General features: G+C 39.6%; 1 non-coding gene across 1 annotated transcript; it reads right to left on the reverse strand.

Moving 5' to 3' along the window:
• Positions 1 to 5,782: 5,782 nt before the first annotated feature.
• LOC140806451 (small nucleolar RNA R71) lies at positions 5,783 to 5,889 on the reverse strand. The gene has a single exon (XR_012112525.1). It is a non-coding gene; the product is annotated as a small nucleolar RNA R71 (small nucleolar RNA).
• Positions 5,890 to 17,427: the final 11,538 nt, after the last annotated feature.

Raw genomic sequence — 17,427 nt, forward strand, 5'->3', positions numbered from 1 at the left:
CATTAACATCGACTAGATTTTGAGACGATAAAAGAAATTGAGTTGAGATGTCATGAGGTCCACTTTCGTTGTTTTGAAATGCATAGTTCGCATCAATTTGATTATGCTCAGTATTTGGCTCAACATCAGTGACATAAGCTCGCCTACGTAGAGTACTCACATGCATCAAATCTGATTCTGCTCTCTTCGTTGTTGGATAAGTCAAATACACAACTTGCGAGGCTTGCGTAAGAAACACAAATGGTTCGTAGTATCCAAGACTCTTTTTTCGATTGACATCAACAATGTTGTACTTTTTATTAGGAAACACAAATGGTTTGTAATTTCGTCTAAATATGGTTTGTTCTGACATTTTTTTCGATTGTAAGGACAACGGATATATCTATTTAATAAACACTCAGGATGACTAAGTGCAAATGTTACAAACGACTCTAAATGCGACAATTTATAGACAGTTTGCTAAAACCCTGAACCCTAAACCCTAAACCCTAAACCACAAAACCATTGCCATTAGCGACGGTTTGCTAAAATCGTCGCTTATATTAATCGACGACGGTTTATTCATAACAGTCGCTATTATAGTGACGGTTTGATGTAAATCGTCGCTATAATAGCGACGGGTTTTAATAAACCGTCGCTTATTTTAATATGCGACGGTTTTAATGCAGACCGTCGCTATATAGCGACGGTTTAGTAAAAACCGTCGCTGATATTTCCGTTTTTTTCGCCCATCAACCACTTAAACGAGCCGAGCTCGAGCTCGAGCTCATGAGCCAGCTAAACGAGCCGAGCTCGAGCTCGAGCTCACAAACCTATTATCGAACATGTTCCCGAGCTAACGAGCCGAACATCATTAATCTCAAGCTAGGCTCAACAAAATTGTCGAGCCCAAAATAAGGCTCAAGCTCGGCTCGATAAGCTTAACGAACGAGCCCGAACGAGCTTTTTAACGAGCCAAGATCCGAAAAACTCGCGAACAGTTCGGTTCATTTACATCCCTACGCGTGTTAGAGTAGGTGCCCGTCGAGCCAAGTGTTGGCCGAGGGTTCATGATTAAACTCTATGTATAAACAGTCTTTATTTTAATAATATTTGAATTTATCTTTTTTGGCACTTCTTTATATGTATACCCATGCTAGTTGCATAGATAAAGCCCTTGAATATACAAATAGTAGAAAGAATATGTGATGCTCATATGATGAGTATCATGAAACTCATATTTGTAATACTGTATATTCTAAACGGTTCCTAGTCGATTCAGCCGCCACTAAGAAGGATATAGGCCGCTCGAGTTAGAAACTAGTATCTGCGATGTGAGTACCTTGTTTCATTGGTAGGGGACATTGTGATGTCCGAACATGCAGATAGGTGCTCCTTGTAGAGTGCACTGAACAACCCTCCATAAAAGGACTTTCCAAGTGGTTCTCACTTATCGAGTGGAAAAGTCCTAGTTTATGGTGTACACCATTAGTCCTTATTACCCGGGACAACATTGAGACTCTATGTGCTAGAATTACACTTTGACTTGTTTACCGACTCTCATGGGGTCATCAGGTGGCAAGGTTGGGTGTTCTGTCGAAACATATAGGAGTCGATGCATTGTAGTCGGGGATTCACCGCTTACCTTCGGGTATGGATATCCTATGTGTTATCATGTGTATGTAGGTTGAAATCTCTGATCAGATTATGGTGGTAATTATGAAAGGGGTTTCATAGATTACATTATCGATGCAACTACGACATGACACATAGTATCGATTCATTGACAACTCTCGATAAACCAATGGTTGTCGAATCGGTCGGGATATATGAGTTGAAGGGACCGTACTGTACGCTAACCATAATTGAATGGTTCTTGCAGGCACTATCATTTGATACCTAGGGAATCATGTAAGCGATGCTGCTAGGCATTTAACATGATTGGTTGGGTACTATCAGACTTGAGTTCTGACGTTCTTATCATCAAGGAGTTGTTAAGTAAGAATGGAGCAATTGGGGTATGCTCGAATAAGGACATGTTTAGTCCGAATCAAATGGAGATGTGAACCCACGGCTAGTTGTATCAATGAACCATTGAGGGCCACACAAGTACTTGATTTCTAAATCCTGATGAGAAGTAAAATAGTTCAATGTGTTGAACGGCTTATAAATGAGTTTATAAGCGTAATGAAAAATAGAAGTATGACTTCTATGAGAGAAATATAAATTTTAATTTATGGAAGTGTTCCTAAATTAAAATTTGGCCAAGTGAATAATGTATTTGAAAATTATGATTTCATAAACATTATTACGGACTAAATTAAATTAATTCAAGTGTTGAATTAATTAAACACTAGTGGGCCTAGTAGAGTCCAAACAAATAAATTAATTCAAGTGTTGGATTAATTAAATATCATTGGGCCTTGTAGAGTCCAATTGGAAATAATTATTTAACTAGTGGGCTTGAGTAAAATCGAGTAAAGTCTAATTGGGCTCAAATGGGTTTGAGACAATTTAAATAAAAGTCCATGGGCCCTTGTAAATTGTTACAAGCCCACATGCAAAGCATGCATGGGAGGTGAAGGGTTGTGAATACTTTTTATTAAAATATTGCAAAGGCATGCAACTTTTTCTCCCAACTTTTCCCACAACCAAGTTAAGACTTCACTCCTCTCATACACACACACACACTTGGCCGTAATATTGGAGCTTTTCCTCTCAAAAATTTTTCTCTTCTTTTGTGTTCTTCAATTTGTTGAAAACACAATCTTCTCTTTGAAAAATCCTCTTGATTTTCTAGTGCAAATTAAGAGGGGATTTGCCTAGCAAGTGGTGGGCCTAATTTTTGGAGGTTGGAGAGCTTGTAGACTTGTTCATACCATTCAAGAGCTTTGTTGTTTAACAACAAAGTTGGAGCCATCATCAACCTCAAGAGGTTGATAGGTAAAATTTCTAAAACACCCTATGTATGACATTATGTGTTTTTCATTGTATTTGCTACACACAATCATGGTGGCCGAAATTTTTGCTTAAAAATTTTAAATTTTAAACTTCCGTTGCGTTTCGGGTCACCGTAACCGATCCCCTTTCAGCGCGACACCTCCAGAAGCCTCGGCGTATATGCGCGAGATGAAGCGCGCATATGCGCGAGGTGTTGTATTGCCGAGACCCGTAGGTCTCGCGCATATGCGCGAGATGTGTACTGGAAAGAATAAGCCATTTGTCCTAGGCCATGCAAGATATATAAGGGAGGTGTCTTCTTCCTTCCCATTTCAGCTGAGACCACCGAGAGAAAGGTTCAAGGAGAAGGAAGGCTCTTTTCTTTTTAAAGCTAACTTGTACAAGATTTTTACATCCAAACTTTAATCCGATTTCGATTTTGAGTTCCTCTCATCACTAGCTACAAGAATATGTAAGTTTCATTCATTTCCTGCATGATTTGAGATATTTATGTTGGGGAAATGGTGAATTACACTAGAATATGTGTTCTTGTGAAGTTAGTGACTATATATTCGCAATCGGATCGATTATCGGATGTCATATGCAATTGTTATGAATTTCAGCATGTTTAGAACTAAATTATGCAGATTTTGGATAGTATCATATGACTATGGTGATGATTATGAGTTGAGACTTATGAATTATTGATATATGTTGAGAGTTGGTGATAGGACTCGTTTTTACGTGTTTTTAGTGTTGGTTTTGAGTCGCATTCATGCATCATATTAGTTTGTTTAGTTTAATTTAGCATTCATTTAGCATTATTTAGCATTTGGCTGATCTCGTGTATTTTGTGGTGGTTTTGTAGGAAGTGGACCAAAAAGTGGGATTTTATTTGCATAGCATCGAAGAGGTCTCGCTAGGGCGGTCAAAAGTGACCGCCCCAGCGAGCATATTGGCCCAGCCGAGGAGTTTCTGCGCGAGTCCTTCGCTAGGGCGGTCAAAAATGACCGCCCCAGCGAATCCATCGATGTGAACGAGAATATTTTGCGCGAAGCTCTCGCTAGGGCGGTCAAAAGTGACCGCCCCAGCGAGACCAAAGACACGGCCAGGAATTTTAATTCGAGAATCACTCGCCCCAGCGGACAATCTTGACCGCCCTAGCGAGCGACGCAATCCGGGAAGATTTGTTTCCAAGTTTTGTGGACTCTATCTTACACCATAACCTAATACACGAGAGAGGCGCCGATTGAGAGACTATTCTGATATTTTCCATCATTTTTTCTTGGGAGGAAGGCTAGTAGCAAGAGAGACTTTCGAAGAACTCGAGAATTCCAAGCGTTGCAGCCGTCATCCATCGTCAACCTTAGTATTTTAATTATTCAGTTTTTATTTCTTGCATAGATTGTTGATTTTTATTATGAATTTTGTTGGCTAAACTCTATATTTGTTGGGATTTGAGGGGATCCTACCCCGTACTCGTTGTTTAACATTATTTATCGACATTTTTATGAGTGATTTGTTTATGCTTTTGTGTTTTCTTATTTCAATTGAAGTCTAGCTAACTTCCTTTGATTATTTCATGTTGTTAATGATTTCGATAGAATAATTGACAATAGGATCGAAAAGCATAGACCACGGATTTACAATTTTAGTAGATATACGGAATTGGGTACGTGTCGATAGTGATAATTCACCCGGATGAAAGCTAGCGGATTCCATAGAGCGTAATGCAATCGTGAACTGTTAAATAATTGAGGATACTTGATTACTGCATGTTTATGATTAGTATTAATATAGCTCGACAGAGTATATTAATTAGTCTAGGGAATTCCATCGAATGCACGAGTAAAAGTCGAGTATAATTATTTGAACACGAGCGGTAGGTGAACTGATAATTCCCAACAAATTCGCTTCTCATTTGATTTACATCCAATTTAATCATTGACTTCTTGATTATTTGTTCTTGCAGTTTAATCATTTTAGTTATTAAATTCACTTTAGTTTAATCACCAACTCAATCTATCGTTGCTAAAGAAATTGAAGTGAAAATAAGAATATTGTAACGCAGTCCTTGTGGATCGATACTCGTATTCACTTACGTTTATTATAACTTGACTATCGTGCACTTGCGATATTTTAAATCGAGCTTTCATTTATAAAACAAATTTTGGGACTATTCACTGTGCAAGTTTTGCTCGTTCAAGTTTTTGACGCCGTTGCCGGGGACTGTTGATTCACAATTTTTCTATTTTTCATTTAAATTCTTTAGTATTATTTATTTTATTGTTAGTTGATACTCCTATTCTGTTGCAGATTTTTCTTGTGGTGCATGCGAAGATCACTCGAAGTTAAGCTTGAGCCTTTTGACCCTGAGATCGAACGCACTGCTAGACGCCGAAGACAACAGCAAAGACTCAAGGAACAAATGGAGAGGCACGAACAAGAGCAGGAGGCGGACCGCCAAAATGAGAGACGGATTGAGATGCCACGCCGTATACCGATGATGGATTATGCACAACCGTCTCTTGATGGAGCACGTCCAAGCATCGTGAGACCAGTCATCCGAGCTAACCAGTTTGAGATCAAGCCAGCTATCATTCAGATGATTCAAAACACTGTTCAATTTGGGGGAAGTGCACTTGACGACCCTAATTCTCATATAGCTGATTTTCTTGAAATTTGCGATACTTTTAAGTTTAATGCTGTGTCTGATGATGCTGTTCGTTTGCGTTTATTTCCATTTTCACTAAGAGATAAAGCTAAGGCGTGGTTAAACTGTTTGCCTGTAGGGTCTATCACTACATGGGAGGATACGGCGAAGGCATTCCTGATCAAGTACTTTCCTCCGTCGAAGACTATGAAGCTGAGAGCCGACATTACTACTTTTGCTCAATATGAGCTTGAGTCACTTTACGAGGCGTGGGAGCGATACAAGGATTTATTGAGGAGATGTCCACACCATGAGCTACCTCTTGGGTTAGTTGTTCAAACTTTTTACTACGGTCTGCTTACTCCTAACCGTACCATGATAGATGCTGCTGCCTGTGGTAACTTGCTGAGAAAAACGGCTGAGGAAGGATATGAATTATTGGAGGAGATGGCTGCTAGTAGCTATCATCCTCATTCCGATAGGCAGAAACGAGGTGCTGGAGTTAATCAAGTTACTGATTTGTCTGCGGTGTCAGCACAGTTAGAGGCTTTGAACAGAAAGATTGATGGGATGAGTGCGAGTGGATCGGCTATGCGTCTGCAAGAGATTTTCTGTGATAAGTGTGGAGGTGAGCATGACGTGCAGGATTGCCAAGATGGCAATCCATTCTATGTGCCTGAGGGAGCAAAACACGTGGGATTCCAGAACCGTCCTAGAAATGACCCTTATTCAAACTCTTATAATCCGGGATGGAGGAATCACCCAAACTTTTCGTGGGGAGGTCAAAACAACCAAAACCGCCAACAAAGAGGTCCACCACATGGGATGCACCAAGGATTCAAGCCAGAACCGCCTAGGGAGGAGAAGTCAAATTTAGAGCAAATGATGACTAAATTTATTTCAGCAACCGAGACGAGATTTCAGAATCAGGATGCATCCATAAAGGGGTTAGAGAATCAAATTGGGCAGTTGGCTAAGTTAATTGCTAATAGGGAGCAAGGAACTTTGCCAAGCAACACGGAGACTAACCCGAGAGAGCAAGTGAAAGCTGTGGAATTGGGTAGTGGAAGAGCACTCGAGTCTAATGAGGAAAGGACCAAGCATGGTGAGGATGAGGTGGAACATCAAGGAGGTAAGTCTTCTAACTCTACATTTACACCTACTGCACCGAATAAAATTGTTATCCCTCCACCTTTTGGTAAATTTCTTGAGGTATTCAAAAAACTGCATATTAACATTCCTTTTGCTGATGCCTTATTGAATATGCCAAGTTATGCAAATTCTTGAAAGATATCTTGGCGAATAAGCGGAAGCTAGAAGATCATATGACTGTGAACTTGACTGAAAATTGCTCCGCTTTAGTTCAAAACAAGATGCCTCCAAAGCAAAAAGATCCAGGGAGTTTCTCTATACCTTGCATTATTGGTGATATTAATTTTCATAAAGCTCTATGTGATCTTGGTGCGAGTATTAATTTGATGCCCTATTCTGTGTTTAGGAGACTGGGATTGGGTGAACCCAAGCCAACTAGGATGTCATTGCAGCTGGCTGACAGATCTGTCAAGTATCCACGTGGGATTATCGAAGATGTCTTGGTGAAAGTGGATAAGTTTATTTTTCCTGCAGATTTTGTAGTACTTGACATGGAGGAAGATTTAGAGATGCCTTTAATCTTAGGGAGACCATTTCTGGCTACAGGGAAAGCACTGATAGATGTTGACGAGGGAAAATTGAGACTGAGAGTTGGAGAAGAAGAAATTATTTTTGATGTCTTTAATACTCTCAAGCACACAATGCACAATGATAGTTGTTTTCGTGTTGATGTCTTAGATTCTCTCGTTTGTGATTTTGTGCAGGATGGATTGCAAGAACCATTGGAGGCCACTCTCACTACGGAAAAGCAGGAGGACGAGTTAGACGAGGAAAAGATGGAGATGGTAGCTCACTTGAATGCCATTCCACCTTGGAGAAAGCAAGTGAGGCTTCGACTAGAGGAATTGGGAGACAGAAAAGATTTAATGCCTCAAAAGTCGAGCCTAGAGGAGCCACCTACTTTGGAGCTCAAACCACTACCTCCACATCTCAAGTACGTATATCTAGGAGAAAATAATAAACTGCCTGTTATTATTTCTTCTTCTTTGACAGATGATATGGAGAGTAAGCTCTTAGAAGTCCTTAAGGAGCATAGAGGAGCATTCGCTTGGAAAGTTGCGGACATCAAGGGGATAAGTCCTTCGATCTGCATGCACAAAATTCTGATGGAGGATAAATACTCACCTCTAGCACAACCTCAAAGGAGACTCAATCCAAAGATGCAGGAGGTCGTAAAAGCTGAAACGATCAAACTTCTGGATGCAGGTATTATCTATCCTATCTCTGATAGTGCGTGGGTAAGTCCTGTGCAATGTGTGCCTAAAAAGGGTGGGATTACTGTTATTACCAATGAAAAAAATGAGTTGATTCCCACTAGAACTGTTACGGGTTGGCGTGTGTGCATGGATTATAGGAAATTAAATGATGCAACTCGTAAAGATCACTTCCCCCTGCCATTTATTGATCAAATGATTGAACGATTAGCCGGTCATGAATTTTACTATTTTTTGGATGGATATTCGGGATACAATCAAATCTACAATTGCACCTGAGGACCAAGAGAAAACTACATTCACTTGCCCTTATGGTACTTTTGCGTTTAGACGTATGCCCTTTGGTCTATGCAATGCACCTGCTACATTTCAAAGATGCATGACCGCTATTTTCATGACATGATTGAGAATTTTCTTGAAGTTTCAAGGACTTTCCAAGTGGTTCTCACTTATCGAGTGGAAAAGTCCTAGTTTATTGTGACACCATTAGTCCTTATTACCCGGGACAACATTGAGACTCTATGTGCTAGATTACACTTTGACTTGTTTACCGACTCTCATGGGGTCATCAGGTGGCAAGGTGGGTGTTCTGTCGAAACATTAGGAGTCGATGCATTGTAGTCGGGGATTCACCGCTTACCTTCGGGTATGGTATCCTATGTGTTATCATGTGTATGTAGGTTGAAATCTCTGATCGATTATGGTGGTAATTATGAAAGGGGTTTCATAGATTCATTATCGATGCAACTACGACATGACACATAGTATCGATTCATTGACACTCTCGATAAACCAATGGTTTTCGAATCGGTCGGGATATGAGTTGAAGGGAACCGTACTGTACGCTAACCATATTGAATGGTTCTTGCAGGCACTATCATTTGATACCTAGGGAATCATGTAAGCGATGCTGCTAGGCATTTAACATGATTGGTTGGGTACTATCAGACTTGAGTTCTGACGTTCTTATCATCAAGGAGTTGTTAGTAAGAATGGAGCAATTGGGGTATGCTCGTAAGGACATGTTTAGTCCGAATCAAATGGAGATGTGAAACCACGGCTAGTTGTATCAATGAACCATTGAGGGCCCCACAAGTACTTGATTTCTAATCCTGATGAGAAGTAAAATAGTTCAATGTGTTGAACGGCTTTAAATGAGTTTATAAGCGTAATGAAAAATAGAAGTATGACTTTTATGAGAGAAATATATTTTAATTTATGGAGTGTTCCTAAATTAAAATTTGGCCAAGTGAATAATGTATTTGAAAATTAGATTTCATAACATTATTATGGACTAAATTAAATTAATTCAAGTGTTGATTAATTAAACACTAGTGGGCCTAGTAGAGTCCAAACAAATAAATTAATTCAAGTGTTGGATTAATTAAATATCATTGGGCCTTGTAGAGTCCAATTGAAATAATTATTAACTAGTGGGCTTGAGTAAAATGAGTAAAGTCTAATTGGGCTCAAATGGGTTTGAGACAATTTAAATAAAAGTCCATGGGCCCTTGTAAATTGTTACAAGCCCACATGCAAGCATGCATGGGAGGTGAAGGGTTGTGAATACTTTTTATTAAAATTTGCAAAGGCATGCAACTTTTTCTCCCAACTTTTCCCACAACCAAGTTAAGACTTCACTCCTCTCATACACACACCCACAACTTGGCCTAATATTGGAGCTTTTCCTCTCAAAAATTTTTCTCTTCTTTTGTGTTCTTCAATTTGTTGAAACACAATCTTCTCTTTGAAAATCCTCTGATTTTCTAGTGCAAATTAAGAGGGGATTTGCCTAGCAAGTGGTGGCCTAATTTTTGGAGTTGGAGAGCTTGTAGACTTGTTCATACCCTTCAAGAGCTTTGTTGTTTAACAACAAAGTTGGAGCCATCATCAACCTCAAAGGTTGATAGGTAAATTTCTAAAACACCCTATGTATGACATTATGTGTTTTTCATTGTATTTGCTACACCACTCATGGTGGCCGAATTTTTGCTTAAAAATTTTAAATTTTAAACTTCCGTTGCGTTTCGGGTCACCGTAACCGATCCCCTTTCAGCGCGACACCTCCAGAAGCCTCGGCGTATATGCGCGAGTGAAGCGCGCATTGCGCGAGGTGTTGTATTGCCGAGACCCGTAGGTCTCGCGCATATGCGCGGATGTGTTCTGGAAAGATAAGCCATTTGTCGTAGGCCATGCAAGATATATAGGGAGGTGTCTTCTTCCTTCCCATTTCAGCTGAGACCACCGAGAGAAAGGTTCAAGGAGAAGGAGGCTCTTTTCTTTTAAAGCTAACTTGTACAAGATTTTTACATCCAAACTTTAATCCGATTTCGATTTTGGTTCCTCTCATCACTAGCTACAAGTATGTAAGTTTCATTCATTTCCTGCATGATTTGAGATATTGATGTTGGGGAAATGGTGAATTACACTAGATATGTGTTTTGTGAAGTTAGTGACTATATATTCGCAATCGGATCATTATCGGATGTCATATGCAATTGTTATGAATTTCAGCATGTTTAGAACTAAATTATGCAGATTTTGGATAGTATCATATGACTATGGTGATGATTGGTTGAGACTTATGAATTATTGATATATGTTGAGAGTTGGTGATAGGACTCGTTTTTACGTGTTTTTGTGTTGGTTTTGGTCGCATTCATGCATCATATTAGTTTGTTTAGTTTAATTTAGCATTCATTTAGCATTATTTAGCATTTGGGTGATCTCGTGTATTTGTGGTGGTTTTGTAGGAAGTGGACCAAAAAGTGGGATTTTATTTGCATGCATCGAAGAGGTCTCGCTAGGGCGGTCAAAAGTGACCGCCCCAGCGAGCTATTGGCCCAGCCGAGGAGTTTCTGCGCGGTCCTTCGCTAGGGCGGTCAAAAATGACCGCCCCAGCGAATCCATCGATGTGAACGGATATTTTGCGCGAAGCTCTCGCTGGGCGGTCAAAGTGACCGCCCCAGCGAGACCAAAGACACGGCCAGGAATTTTAATTCGAGAATCACTCGCCCCAGCGGACAATCTTGACCGCCCTAGCGAGCGACGCAATCCGGAAGATTTGTTTCCAGTTTTGTGGACTCTATCTTACACCATAACCTAATCACAGAGAGGCGCCGATTGAGGAGACTATTCTGATATTTTTCATCATTTTTTCTTGGGAGGAAGGCTAGTAGCAAGAGAGACTTTCGAAGAACTCGAGATTCCCAGCGTCGCAGCCGTCATCCATCGTCAACCTTAGTATTTTAATTATTCAGTTTTTATTTCTTGCATAGATTGTTGATTTTTATTATGAATTTGTTGGCTAAACTCTATATTTGTTGGGATTTGAGGGGATCCTACCCCGTACTCGTTGTTTTAACATTATTTATCGACTTTTTATGAGTGATTTGTTTTGCTTTTGTGTTTTCTTATTTCAATTGAGTCTAGCTAACTTCCTTTGTTATTTCCTGTTGTTGTAATGATTTCATAGAATAATTGACAATAGGATCCAAAAGCATAGACCACGGATTTACAATTTTAGTAGATATCGGAATTGGGTACGTGTCGATAGTGATAATTCACCCGGTGAAAGCTAGCGGATTCCATAGAGCTAATGCAATCGTGACTGTTAAATAATTGGGATACTTGATTACTGCATGTTTATGATTAGTATTAATATAGCTCGACAGAGTATATTAATTAGTCTAGGGAATTCCGTCGAATGCACGAGTAAAAGTCGAGTATAATTATTTGAACACGAGCGGTAGGTGAACTGATAATTCTCAACAAATTCGCTTCTCATTTGATTTACATCCAATTTAATCATTGACTTCTTGATTATTTGTTCTTGCAGTTTAATCATTTTAGTTATTAAATTCACTTTAGTTTAATCACCAACTCAATCTATCGTTGCTAAAGAAATTGAAGTGAAAATAAGATATTGTAACGCAGTCCTTGTGGATCGATACTCGTATTCACTTACGTTTATTATAACTTGACTATCGTGCACTTGCGATATTTTTAATCGAGCTTTCATTTATAAACAATTTTGGGACTATTCACTGTGCAAGTTTTGCTCGTTCAAGTTTTTGGCGCCGTTGCCGGGGACTGTTGATTCACAATTTTCTTTTTCATTTAATTCTTATTATTATTTATTTTATTGTTAGTTGATACTCCTTCTGTTGCAGATTTTTTTGTGGTGCATGCGAAGATCCCTCGAAGTTAAGCTTGAGCCTTTTGACCTGAGATCGACGCACTGCTAGACGCGACGAGAACAACAGCAAAGACTCAAGGAACAAATGGGAGGCACGAACAAAGAGCGAGGGACCGCCAAATGAGAGACGGATTGAGATCCACGCCGTTACCGATGATGGATTATGCACAACCGTCTCTTGATGGAGCACGTCCAAGCATCGTGAGACCAGTCATCCAGGCTAACCAGTTTGGATCAAGCCACTATCATTCAGATGATCAAACACTGTTCATTTGGGGGAAGTGCACTTGACGACCCTTTCTCATATAGCTGATTTTCTTGAAATTTGCGATACTTTTAAGTTTAATGCTGTGTCTGATGATGCTGTCGTTTGCGTTTATTTCCATTTTCACTAAGAGATAAGCTAAGGCGTGGTTAAACTGTTTGCCTGTAGGGTCTATCACTACATGGGAGGATAGGCGAGGCATTCCTGATCAAGTACTTTCCTCCGTCGAAGACTATGAAGCTGAGAGCCGACATTACTACTTTTGCTCAATTGAGCTTGAGTCACTTTACGAGGCGTGGAGCGATACAAGGCTAGAAAAGGCGCGCATATGCGCGACACGTCCAGAGACATTGGCGCACATGCACGAGAGAAGGCGCGCATATGCGCGTGTTTAGGGATGTAAATGAGCCGAGCCGAGCCAAACAGTAGCTGGCTCGGGCTCGGCTCGTTTAACTATTTTTCCGGCTCGGGCTCGGCTCTGGCTCGTTACGAGCCTTAGGTTTGAAGCTCGGGCTCGGCTCGTTCGGAAATTATGACGCTCGGGCTCGGCTCGAGCTCGGCTCGATAATGGCGGTTCGCTAATAGCGACGGATTTTGAGTAAAAGCGTCGCTAATAGCGACAGGTATTGACAAAAACGTCGCCGATCTAGATCGGCGACGTTTTTCTTAAACCGTCGCCAACAGCGACGGTTACGCATAACGTCGCCGATCTAGATCGGCGACGTTTCACCGTCGCTATTTTAGCGACGGTATGTTAAACCCGTCGCCATTAGCGACGGGTTTTATAAAACGTCGCTAATATCGCGACGGTTTGAACAAAAAATCGTCGCTAATTGTTTTTTTAAATGTTATAATTATTTAAATCTGAAATAAAAATATATTGTACTGTATAATCGAAAAAAATTAACAAAATTTGAGAAATGTAATCATATTATTAATCTGCAAATAATAATACAAGTGTTTCATACAAAATGAATCAGCCATGTAGCGCTCCATCTCCTCCTGTGATGTTGATTTAAAATGAATCAAATTGAATTTTCTTAATGTAACGTTGATGAGAATAACGAAATTGAATAAACTTACATGGAGCAGGCAGGATCGCGTGTCAACGAAAGATCCATCTGCATGTCGATGTGTGTGAACGTGTAGCTTCGATGACGTTGGATCTCTGCCATGTCGTGCTCGCTAAAGAAATTCAATAATTGTAAAACATTAACATTTATAATTAATGAAATATATATTTTTTCCAAAGTACAATTCAATAAATGTCACGAACATCGTCGCTCGAATATTGAATCTCTTCTGTTTCACTTTCAGTTCAAATCAATTTCGTTGTCGTACATAACATTAACATCGACTAGATTTTGAGACGATAAAAGAAATTGAGTTGAGATGTCATGAGGTCCACTTTCGTTGTTTTGAAATGCATCGTTCGCATCAATTTGATTATGCTCAGTATTTGGCTCAACATCAGTGACATAAGCTCGCCTACGTAGAGTACTCACATGCATCAAATCTGATTCTGCTCTCTTCGTTGTTGGATAAGTCAAATACACAACTTGCGAGGCTTGCGTAAGAAACACAAATGGTTCGTAGTATCGAAGACTCTTTTTCGATTGACATCAACAATGTTGTACTTTTTATTAGGAAACACAAATGGTTTGTAATTTCGTCTAAATATGGTTTGTTCTGACATTTTTTTCGATTGTAAGGACAACGGATATATCTATTTAATAAACACTCAGGATGACTAAGTGCAAATGTTACAAACGACTCTAAATGCGACAATTTATAGACAGTTTGCTAAAACCCTGAACCCTAAACCCTAAACCCTAAACCACAAAACCATTGCCATTAGCGACGGTTTGCTAAAATCGTCGCTTATATTAATCGACGACGGTTTATTCATAACAGTCGCTATTATAGTGACGGTTTGATGTAAATCGTCGCTATAATAGCGACGGGTTTTAATAAACCGTCGCTTATTTTAATATGCGACGGTTTTAATGCAGACCGTCGCTATATAGCGACGGTTTAGTAAAAACCGTCGCTGATATTTCCGTTTTTTTCGCCCATCAACCACTTAAACGAGCCGAGCTCGAGCTCGAGCTCATGAGCCAGCTAAACGAGCCGAGCTCGAGCTCGAGCTCACGAACCTATTATCGAACATGTTCCCGAGCTAACGAGCCGAACATCATTAATCTCAAGCTAGGCTCAACAAAATTGTCGAGCCCAAAATAAGGCTCAAGCTCGGCTCGATAAGCTTAACGAACGAGCCCGAACGAGCTTTTTAACGAGCCGAGATCCGAAAAACTCGCGAACAGTTCGGTTCATTTACATCCCTACGCGTGTTAGAGTAGGTGCCCGTCGAGCCAAGTGTTGGCCGAGGGTTCATGATTAAACTCTATGTATAAACAGTCTTTATTTTAATAATATTTGAATTTATCTTTTTTGGCACTTCTTTATATGTATACCCATGCTAGTTGCATAGATAAAGCCCTTGAATATACAAATACTAGAAAGAATATGTGATGCTCATATGATGAGTATCATGAAACTCATATTTGTAATACTGTATATTCTAAACGGTTCCTAGTCGATTCAGCCGCCACTAAGAAGGATATAGGCCGCTCGAGTTAGAGACTAGTATCTGCGATGTGAGTACCTTGTTTCATTGGTAGGGGACATTGTGATGTCCGAACATGCAGATAGGTGCTCCTTGTAGAGTGCACTGAACAACCCTCCATAAAAGGACTTTCCAAGTGGTTCTCACTTATCGAGTGGAAAAGTCCTAGTTTATGGTGTACACCATTAGTCCTTATTACCCGGGACAACATTGAGACTCTATGTGCTAGAATTACACTTTGACTTGTTTACCGACTCTCATGGGGTCATCAGGTGGCAAGGTTGGGTGTTCTGTCGAAACATATAGGAGTCGATGCATTGTAGTCGGGGATTCACCGCTTACCTTCGGGTATGGATATCCTATGTGTTATCATGTGTATGTAGGTTGAAATCTCTGATCAGATTATGGTGGTAATTATGAAAGGGGTTTCATAGATTACATTATCGATGCAACTACGACATGACACATAGTATCGATTCATTGACAACTCTCGATAAACCAATGGTTGTCGAATCGGTCGGGATATATGAGTTGAAGGGACCGTACTGTACGCTAACCATAATTGAATGGTTCTTGCAGGCACTATCATTTGATACCTAGGGAATCATGTAAGCGATGCTGCTAGGCATTTAACATGATTGGTTGGGTACTATCAGACTTGAGTTCTGACGTTCTTATCATCAAGGAGTTGTTAAGTAAGAATGGAGCAATTGGGGTATGCTCGAATAAGGACATGTTTAGTCCGAATCAAATGGAGATGTGAACCCACGGCTAGTTGTATCAATGAACCATTGAGGGCCACACAAGTACTTGATTTCTAAATCCTGATGAGAAGTAAAATAGTTCAATGTGTTGAACGGCTTATAAATGAGTTTATAAGCGTAATGAAAAATAGAAGTATGACTTCTATGAGAGAAATATAAATTTTAATTTATGGAAGTGTTCCTAAATTAAAATTTGGCCAAGTGAATAATGTATTTGAAAATTATGATTTCATAAACATTATTATGGACTAAATTAAATTAATTCAAGTGTTGAATTAATTAAACACTAGTGGGCCTAGTAGAGTCCAAACAAATAAATTAATTCAAGTGTTGGATTAATTAAATATCATTGGGCCTTGTAGAGTCCAATTGAAATAATTATTTAACTAGTGGGCTTGAGTAAAATCGAGTAAAGTCTAATTGGGCTCAAATGGGTTTGAGACAATTTAAATAAAAGTCCATGGGCCCTTGTAAATTGTTACAAGCCCACATGCAAAGCATGCATGGGAGGTGAAGGGTTGTGAATACTTTTTATTAAAATATTGCAAAGGCATGCAACTTTTTCTCCCAACTTTTCCCACAACCAAGTTAAGACTTCACTCCTCTCATACACACACACACACTTGGCCATAATATTGGAGCTTTTCCTCTCAAAAATTTTTCTCTTCTTTTGTGTTCTTCAATTTGTTGAAAACACAATCTTCTCTTTGAAAAATCCTCTTGATTTTCTAGTGCAAATTAAGAGGGGATTTGCCTAGCAAGTGGTGGGCCTAATTTTTGGAGGTTGGAGAGCTTGTAGACTTGTTCATACCATTCAAGAGCTTTGTTGTTTAACAACAAAGTTGGAGCCATCATCAACCTCAAGAGGTTGATAGGTAAAATTTCTAAAACACCCTATGTATGACATTATGTGTTTTTCATTGTATTTGCTACACACAATCATGGTGGCCGAAATTTTTGCTTAAAAATTTTAAATTTTAAACTTCCGTTGCGTTTCGGGTCACCGTAACCGATCCCCTTTCAGCGCGACACCTCCAGAAGCCTCGGCGTATATGCGCGAGATGAAGCGCGCATATGCGCGAGGTGTTGTATTGCCGAGACCCGTAGGTCTCGCGCATATGCGCGAGATGTGTACTGGAAAGAATAAGCCATTTGTCGTAGGCCATGCAAGATATATAAGGGAGGTGTCTTCTTCCTTCCCATTTCAGCTGAGACCACCGAGAGAAAGGTTCAAGGAGAAGGAAGGCTCTTTTCTTTTTAAAGCTAACTTGTACAAGATTTTTACATCCAAACTTTAATCCGATTTCGATTTTGAGTTCCTCTCATCACTAGCTACAAGAATATGTAAGTTTCATTCATTTCCTGCATGATTTGAGATATTGATGTTGGGGAAATGGTGAATTACACTAGAATATGTGTTCTTGTGAAGTTAGTGACTATATATTCGCAATCGGATCGATTATCGGATGTCATATGCAATTGTTATGAATTTCAGCATGTTTAGAACTAAATTATGCAGATTTTGGATAGTATCATATGACTATGGTGATGATTATGAGTTGAGACTTATGAATTATTGATATATGTTGAGAGTTGGTGATAGGACTCGTTTTTACGTGTTTTTAGTGTTGGTTTT

The sequence above is a fragment of the Primulina eburnea genome, chromosome 11, assembly GCF_022965805.1.
Source record: "Primulina eburnea isolate SZY01 chromosome 11, ASM2296580v1, whole genome shotgun sequence".
Classification (NCBI taxonomy): domain Eukaryota; kingdom Viridiplantae; phylum Streptophyta; class Magnoliopsida; order Lamiales; family Gesneriaceae; genus Primulina; species Primulina eburnea.